The sequence below is a fragment of the Echinops telfairi genome, unplaced genomic scaffold (assembly GCF_000313985.2).
Source record: "Echinops telfairi isolate 266 unplaced genomic scaffold, ASM31398v2 ScPeMD7_7424;HRSCAF=8462, whole genome shotgun sequence".
Taxonomy (NCBI): domain Eukaryota; kingdom Metazoa; phylum Chordata; class Mammalia; order Afrosoricida; family Tenrecidae; genus Echinops; species Echinops telfairi.
The window spans coordinates 45,042,113-45,051,049 of record NW_022111324.1 but is presented as its reverse complement, the minus strand read 5'-3'; positions in this window follow the sequence as shown (position 1 = coordinate 45,051,049).

Sequence of the window (8,937 nt, the reverse complement as noted above, 5' to 3'; positions counted from 1 at the left end):
TAGCAAAATGACAGTGATGAAGTAGCAATGACAATAATTTTATGGTTGGGGTGGTCATCACCACGTGAGGAACTGTATGAAAGGGTCGCTGCATTAGGAAGGGTGAGAACCACTGCTATAGGACAGGGTGGAAGTGCCTCTGAGTTTCTGAGATGGTAACTCTTTAGGGGAATAGACAACCCTGTCTGTCTCCCATGGAGCAACTGGTGTTTGAACTGCTGGGCCTGGCAGTTAGCAGCCCCACACATAACCAGGATGTCACCAGGATCACACAGTAGGTGCTCAATACTTACCCGTGCTGGGAAGCGATTTCCGAATAGACATTAAGTTGTGTGAGCTGATTTCTGGACCCACCTACCTGAAGTTATATTGTTTTCCTCACTTGGATGAACAGTGGTGTCCATTTTCAGCTCATCGTGCGCCCATAGGGCAGATTAGAACTGAACTGCTCATAACGTTTTCTAGGCTGTCAGGGAAACGTTGGGCTTTCCTTCTCGGAAGTGGATTGCCAGATCGTCCCCCGGAAGAGCTACTGGGTGTATTTAAACCGCCACACTCTGTTTAGCAGCGGAACACTTCATTGTTGTGCGCCCAGGGGCCCTTCCCACTTCTACCAAGCTGGGCTCATGGGGACTGACAGGACAGAGTAGAGCTGGCCCTGTGGGTTTCTGAGGCTTATTCTTTCTGGGAGTGGACAGCCTCCTCTTTCTTCTGTGCCCTGGCTGTTGGGTTCAAACTGCTGACCTTGTGGTTAAACAGAGCAACAGGGTTCCCTAGATGAAGTCAGACCAAAGCAAGAAATAGATAGATCTATGTCATCACATTTTGAAATTTTTCTTAAAATCGTCGACCTAACCAGGGAAACGTAAATGTGCCCTATGAGGGTAGCCTGTGCTGTCTGCAGGCCACACCGCTGTCCAGAGAGCTCCTCTGTGGAATCAGGGCTGTCGCCCAGCAGTCCAGGCCTGTCATGGGTCCCGAGGACAGAAAATCTGGCCCGAGCATACGGAGGGGAGAGTGGGACGGGCAGGCCTCCTGGTGGTGGCAGCACGGCAGGGGAGACGCGTGTGGTAAAGGGGTGCTCTGTCCGAGGGGAGGCCTCTGCCCCGTGGCGTGGTGGCTTTGCCTGCTTAGAAAGAAGTCCCATGGCCTTTCCGGGGTCGCCTTCTCTGGCAAGGGCTCCCGTTAAACGTTTGCACTAAATCTCCGCTTTAATGAGAAGCAGCTTTGGGTGGCCCCGTCATAGTTCTGCGCCCCCCACGCCCCTGCGCATCTGTCAGGTTTCTGGTTTTTTTTGGGGCGGGGGGGGGGGGTGTGTAATTGGAAAATTCCCCTGTGAGACAGGACGAAAAAACCATCCATGCCGCTGCAGACAGGGGCTCGGGGTCCCCCGCCTGGGCCTGGACCCGCTTGTGAGCGCGAGCCCATCGCAGAGGTGAGGGTCAGGCTGGTAATTGCGCCCGCCGCCGCTAGGCCATTGCTCTTTGTTTGGGGCCATTAGGCGATGGCGGCAGTGAGGACGATGAGGCCGTGCGAGCCACGGGGACCCATAAAACACGTTTACGACGCCCGCAGTGGCAGCGCTTGTGATTTCTGGGGGAGAAGAGGTGCCTGCGCGCTGTGCCCTCTGCAAGCTCCCAAAGGGGTGGGGGTAGAGGGTGTGGTGTGAGGTGCCATCAAGTGCATGCTGACTCCTGGGAACCCCGAGAGACCAGATAGAATTGCCCCATGGGTCACCAGGCCCTTCTACGGCTCAGCTGGGGGGTCCCAGCCTCCCCTTCTCAGTTGGCAGCCCGCCGCGGGTCCTCGGGGTGAACCAGGGGGCCTTCCCCAAGTGATGGTGTCAAAGGGGTTTCCCTCTGAGTCAAGGCCAACTCTCCCAGTCCTTCCCCTCGGGTGGCCACTTACCTTCCTCGCTCTCGTTTACCTCCTTTGCCAACAACGAGAAGAAACCATCTCCAGATGCCATTTGGCCTTTCAATTTGGTTTTGTCCACCCCAAACAGATCTCTCTTTTCATAAGATCGTCAATAGGATTTTATTTGGGGAGGGGGGTGGAAACAGGAGGAGATTCACTAGAGGAACTTGATGTAGCATTTTCACATGACCATTATTGAGTATTGTGTGATGGATAAGCAAGGCCACACGCTCTGGTAAATTAGGTAATGAAGGGTCTCTGAGGCAGCCAGGGGGCCTTTCCAGTTCGCACCATGTCTTTCCCGTGGCCACATGTGGCTTTGCAGTCCAAGTGCCCGTCAGGGAGCACCAGCCCCTCCCCACTGGCTCAGTGCTCCCCTCAGATCCTGCTTTCCTATCTCTGAATTCTCCCCCAAATCTTTCGGGCTCCTATTTAATAGACCTGTGTTTGTGTGAATCAACGCCTATATACCATTCACTTGGGAACCCCGAGCGTGTGTTTTTATGAGTGGAACAACAGTAAAAGCAGCCTCTACCTAGGCAGCCAGGAGTTTTGTGATTGAGTTATTAAGTTCTGGTTAGATCCATCTTTGTCCAGACAGGCTACACATCTGCCGCAGCCTGTAATTTCTCACCTAAGAAAAGTTTGAAGGCATGAGAACGTCCATTGAGAGACACCCTGAAATCTGAAGTACACTTGTGGCTTGAGAACTCAAAATCATCCCCATTTGCATTTCTTCTGCGGGCAAGAGTTAAGTGTGTGGTGAAGGAAATCGGCTCTGAGCAAATGTGCCTTTTGTCCTGTTGGCGGTGTCCACGAGCAGTTCTTGGGCCATGCTTTTGTTTCTCAATACCGCTCTCCCGGGGCAAACTGTCGATTCTCCAACTGCTTTGGCACGGTCCCCAACAACGTTTTTGTTTGCTTTTTACATTTTTAAATGGATGGGCAAAAGTACAAGGATAATACTTCCTGACATGTGATAGTCATGTGGAACTCACGTTTTGGTGTTCATCGGTAACGTTTGATTGGATCAGAGGTGTGCTTACCTGGCTGCCTATTGGGGCTAGGCCCAGTTGTCTAGAGAAACAAACCAGTGACATTCATCTAGGTACAAAAGAGAACTTCATATCAAGCAGCAGCTTTACACCAAGCGGGAGCCCAGCCCAGCCCAACTCAAGTCCCGAGAGCTGATGCTGCTAGGCGCTTGTCAGGCTCACATAGCTGCAGGCTAGGCGGCCCAGAGGGATGTGCAATGCAGGAAGAGCACAGGCCAGCGGATGCAGAGTTGGGTGGATCCAAGGTGGGTGGGACCATGGCAGCTCTCAGGGCCGTGCTGCCCGTGTGGGGCTGCCCCCTGCAGCAGACACAGAGTCCCTGGGAAGTCTCAGTGAGGAAAAGGTAAAGTCACAGAGAGAGAGAGGCAGAGCCTAGAGTCCCTCCCCTCATACAAAAGGCCACACCCCCAAGGTGGTATCCTGTAGCTACCATTTGATTGACAGGCTTGACTCCACCCCTAGCTGGGAGTGTCTCCTAGACATAAGATCATCTGACTGCCCTATTTCGTGTCTACACTGCTCTTGTGTTACCATGGCAGAGCTGAATATCTGTGACAGAAACGGTGGTACTCACATAATCTGGTGTCAATTTGAGGATTCAGAGTGTAGGGGTGGAGTCTAGCCTGCCAATCAGGATATAGCCAATGAGGCCTCTGTATGGGCATGGCCTTCTCCTGAGGATTCTGGGAACTCCTGTATTTCCTTCTTGAAGACAGGACACACTGTCTCTGCTCACTCCTGGGAGACATGGCATTTGACAGGTCACATGGAGATTGGCTGATGGCAGCCAGAACCTCAGAGCTGGAGAAGCTACGTGGAGACCTGCCAGCGCCGAGATGCTCACAATGCCACTGCCCACAAGACTTCTCACCCTCTGGCCTGTGATCTTCCTGCACTTGGTGTAATTGTATGTGTTGGGTGAGTCTGAAGAGGAATTTATCAATTGGTATCGGACATATGGGCTAATATCGGACTTATGGACTTGATCTGGACTGGGCTGGGATGTTTTCTCAATATTCAATTGTTCTTGCATGTAAAACTCTTTTCTATTCACATATGAGTAAATAGGAATTTGTTTCTCTAGTCTACTCAGACTAACACAGAAACCAAATGGCCCCAAAGCCGAAACTCTTTACCATCTGGTGCTTTACAGAAGTCTCAGGTTGGCCGTTTGTGGCTGACAACCAAAAGATTGGTAGTTCAGATCCCCCCTGGTGGTCCCATGGGAGAAAGACCTGACAAAAAGATTTGACAATAAAGATTACAGCCCAGAAAACCCCCAGGACAGTCTGACTCTGTGCTAGATGGGATGGCCAGGAGTTGGAACAGATTCCCTGGCAGTGAGTTTGGATGTTTGGTTTGATCCTTTACAGAAAACATTCAACAATTCTGGTCTAAGCTCAAAACACTCATGCCATCGAGTTGATCCTGACTCTTAAGTGACCCTCTTGGGCAGGATGGAACTGCCCTCTGGTGTGTCCAAGGCTGTAACTCTTCATGGGAACAGAGAGCCTTGTTTTTCTCCTGCGGAGCTGCTGGCAGATCCCAACTGCTGACCTTGACAGCAGCCCAACATGTAAGCCACAATGCAATCCCGCTCCTCACCCCTGCGAGGAGAGCAGCATGGGAACTCTGGGCTCACATGCATGCTCAGAATGCAAGCCTCCACAAGGCTTTGCTATCTGTCCTTTCATCTTCAGGGCTGCCATGCATGTCACAATGGCCCCTCCTGAGATGGGGTCCGTCTAATTTTACCCCAAGGGGCTCTTGATTTGTTAGTTGCCTTCTTGAAGAAAGTTATTTGGCTATCATTGTTCTTAAATGTGGCAGAGACACAAACCCTTTCATAATTCAGTGTTCCTCACCCTGGCTGTACTTTAGAAACAGGAACCCGATGCTCACACCTGAGACCAATTAACTTAGAACCTCTGGGTACAGGGCCCAGTCACCAGCATTTCTTAGAGTTAGAAATGCACAGGTGATTCCACGGTGCAGTCAAGATTGACCACCACTGGAAAAAGGCAGTTTATGAAGGAGGAGAATACGTTTTGATTGCTAGAGTTAATTCCTTTGGAAATTTAATGTCTTTCCAGAAAGATCTGGAACATCCACTAAATGCTCATTGCTTTGGAACCATTAGCTGAAAAAGGGATGGAAATGTATCTGGCCTCTCTAATTTATAAAACAAACATCAACAATGGATTGAGAGGCTCCTCTTTCCCAAGAGGAATGGCATCCATGTTACCATTCCCGGGAAATGGTTAAATGGGCAGGATTATGTGGAGGAACAAAAAACTCATTGCCATCGAGTTGATTCTGACTCACAGCTATCCGAGAGAAGACAGTAGAACTGCCCCGGTGGGTTTCTGAGACTGTAAATCTTTATCGGAGCACACAGCTTCGTCTTTCTCCTAAGAACTAGCTGGTATTTTTAAACTGCTGACTTTGCAGTTAACAACCCAATATGTAGCCCGCTTAACCCAGGGTCCGAAGTTTGAAAGCACCTGCCATTCTCACAGCGACAGTCCTATCCTGTCCTACAGGGTCATTACGAGTTGGTATCAACTCCCTGACAGTGAGTTTGGAGTTTTGGGGTGTGTGTGTATATATATGTTTACATAAATAAGTTATATTTAAGTATTTATACATAATATATATTATACTCACACACTGAATCAAAGCTGAAGGTCAAACAATGCCCTACAGGGCTCCCATGGCCTGGCTCCTGACCTGCTTTCCAGCCTTAACTTCCATCACTAACTACATCCACCCCTGGCCTTCTATACACAGACCCCAAACTCAGAACTGCTTTAGGCTTTTTGCACATGCTCTGCCCATCTGTGGGATTGGCTACTTGGCCAATTTCCTATCAGTGGGAAGCTTTGGAGAGACACACGAGGGAGTACCCCCCAGCTCCCAAATGGATTTTTTCCCCATAGCTATGTATTTAAATTTTATTTTATTTTTTACAAAACAACCTTATCACCTTCAAAGTACTCTCCATTACACTTAATACATTTGTCAAATCGTGATTCCATTTTTGGAAACATTTTTCAAATTCATCTGTTTCCCCCCCCACCTCTTCTATATCATCAAATCACTGTCCTTTCATGTTCCTCTGCGTTCACAGAAACAAAAAGAAGTCACACAGAGCGAGGTCAGGTGAGTAAGGTGTGTGGAGCAAGACAGGCATGCTGTGTTTTGCAAAAACTGGCACACTGAGATGGCTGCGTGAGCAGGGGTATTATGGTAGCAAAACCAGTCCCCTGTCTGCCACACATCAGGCCTTTTTTGTCAAGCTCGGAGGGAGGAGGAAAAATGAGGAGCTGATACCAAGGGCTCAAGTAGAAAGCAAATATTTTTGAGAATGATGGCAACAAATGTACAAGTGTGCTTGACACAATGGATGTATGCATGGATTGTGATAAGAGTAGCATGAGCCCCCAATAAGATGATTAAAACAAAATCTTTTCAGAACCTCTAAAAAGAGAGCTTGATTAACAGTCTTACCTGGTGGAATGAACACCAAATGCACTATGAGTTGACATTTTCATCCATTAGGAAGTTGATGGATGTCCGGAATGAGATTTGTCATTAATGAACATTTCACCTTTTTTGAAATGAGAAAGCCACTTGTACACTTTTTTTGCCCACAGCGCTGTGCTTGTAATCGGTGTTCAACATCACAACAGTTTCTGCAGCATTTTTCCCAAGCAGGAAACAAAACTTCACAGACACATGCTGTTCTCTTAAATTGGCCATCAGAAAAAAATGAGATTCAAGTGAAACTGTTTTTATGAAAAAAATCCAGTGTGATCAGAGAGAACCTTCCCAGGTGATGCCACTGGGTGCACTAACTTAGAGCAAGTTGCTCGATGCTCATTTAGCAGGGAAAAGTGCATACTACTGAAGCTCTATTCCGCCCAGCTCAATTCCAGTTTTTTGGGGGAGTATCCACCCACCTCTCTCACACACAAAGCATTTTGTTATGTTTTAGATGCAAATTCACATAGCAAATTCATTTCCCCTCCAAAAAATTATACACAGGGCACTGGTTGCTCTCCTTGTGTGTCAGCACTCTTCCGATTTCCTCCTGCTTCCCTGTTTCTGTCCCTCCAGTTTCCCTGCCCCTCTGCCTTCTCATGTTTGCTTTGGGCAAATGTTGCCTGTTTGGCCTCATATAGTTGCTCATTCTAAGGAGCACCTTCCTCAGGGTTGTTTATTTTCTAGTCTTAGCTACTATGTGACTGAAGTGACTTTGGGAGTGGTCTCAGTTTAGGTTAAAAATGTCTTCAGGCAATAATTTTAGGGGTGGCGGGAGAATCCTCCAGTCCCTGTCAGTCCTATAAATCTGATCTTCTTAATGAATTTGAGTTTTGTTGTCTATTTTTCTCTGATTCTCCCTACACCTTCTATTGTGACTCGACCCAGAAGTTGGTAGAGGTAACAGACCACCTCTAGGTTTTCTGGCTGCAACTGGAGGAGGCTGCGGCCCCCGTGGGCCCTTCATTCTGATTGCTTCCTGAGCTTCGGGTTTCCTACACAATCCTTCACTCCTGTTGTGTCTGACATGGTCATTCTCAAGCTGTTAAGACCCCAGACTCCTTTCACCAACCTAGAATCTACAACATTATCGTTATGATCTATGTTATACCAGATGACCTAGATGTCCCCCAGAACAATGGTCTTTAGGCTTTTCAGTCTAGAAACTCAGCGCGACGGGGGTGTTTGGCCATGTCTCAGACACTTGCATAACTGTACCTCCCCTACAGAGTTTATAGGCTGGCTTTTAGAAATGGATTTCCAAGCCTTTCTTCCAAGGTATACCCAGTTGACCTTTCAAAGCTCAGCTCATCAACCGTTCACACCAGTCAAAGACAATCTGACTCATTCATTCGGACTCAAGCACAAATCACTATGATTTCTGAGGCTTCTAGCCCAGGGGCAATTTTAATTGTGAGCCCAAACTTCCAATCAAATTGTGACCTTTATAGGAACCTGAACTTACACTTAAAACCAGACTAAAACACAACATCCACGTGTAAAAATACTAATAATATTTCACAGAATGAATGTATGGAACAAAGGAGCTTACCATATATACTCGAGTATAAGCCAACCCAAATATCAGCCAAGGCACCTCATTTTATCACAGAAACTGCATAAGAAATGTGCTGAAAACTCAGCTCATACATGATTATATATGGTATATATTTTTAAGTGCCTGGCATACGAACAGATTCACTAAACACCGACTGATATCACTATTAATTAGCAATAGTATCACTCTTCTACCACCTGTCTGTCAGTGTGCTATACTGTGGTGGCTTGAGGGTTGCTGTGATGTTGGGAACTGTGCTGGTGGTACAGTGAATACCAGCAGAGTATCCCCAGAGTGGCCAGATTTCAGCAGAACTTCCAGACTAAGACAGACTAGGAAGAAAAGTATGGTCATCTACTTTCTAAATCAGTCCATGAAAGCCCTATGCAGAGGACAACAGAATAGTGGCTGGTCAACCACCGTGGGGACGGTGCAGGTGCAGGACTGGGCAGCGTGTCAGCTTGTTGGATACAGGGTGGCTGTGAGTTACAAGGAACTCCATGACAGCCACCGGCAGCCCTGGCCTTGTGGAAACAGCCACCGTCCCTCGAAGCTAGCATCGGTGCAGGTCTGCTATTGCAAGCAACGTGCTTCAAGGACACAGGTTTTCTTCTGGTTTCCTTTTTAACTTGAAAAACACATGCATGTTCCCTCTGTGGTCAAGTTCAGCTCCCCAAAAGTATGTGGCAACCAGTACTTGGTTCCACTGGGAAACAGTAAAATGTCAAGTGTGGTAGAAAGAGCTCATCGAAATGCTGCATGAAAGTGGTACTTAAAACAAAAAAATCTTACCATAATGAATGATGGGGGGAGTGCGGAGTGGAGACCCAAAGCCCATTAGTAGGCCACTGGAGATCCCCTTGC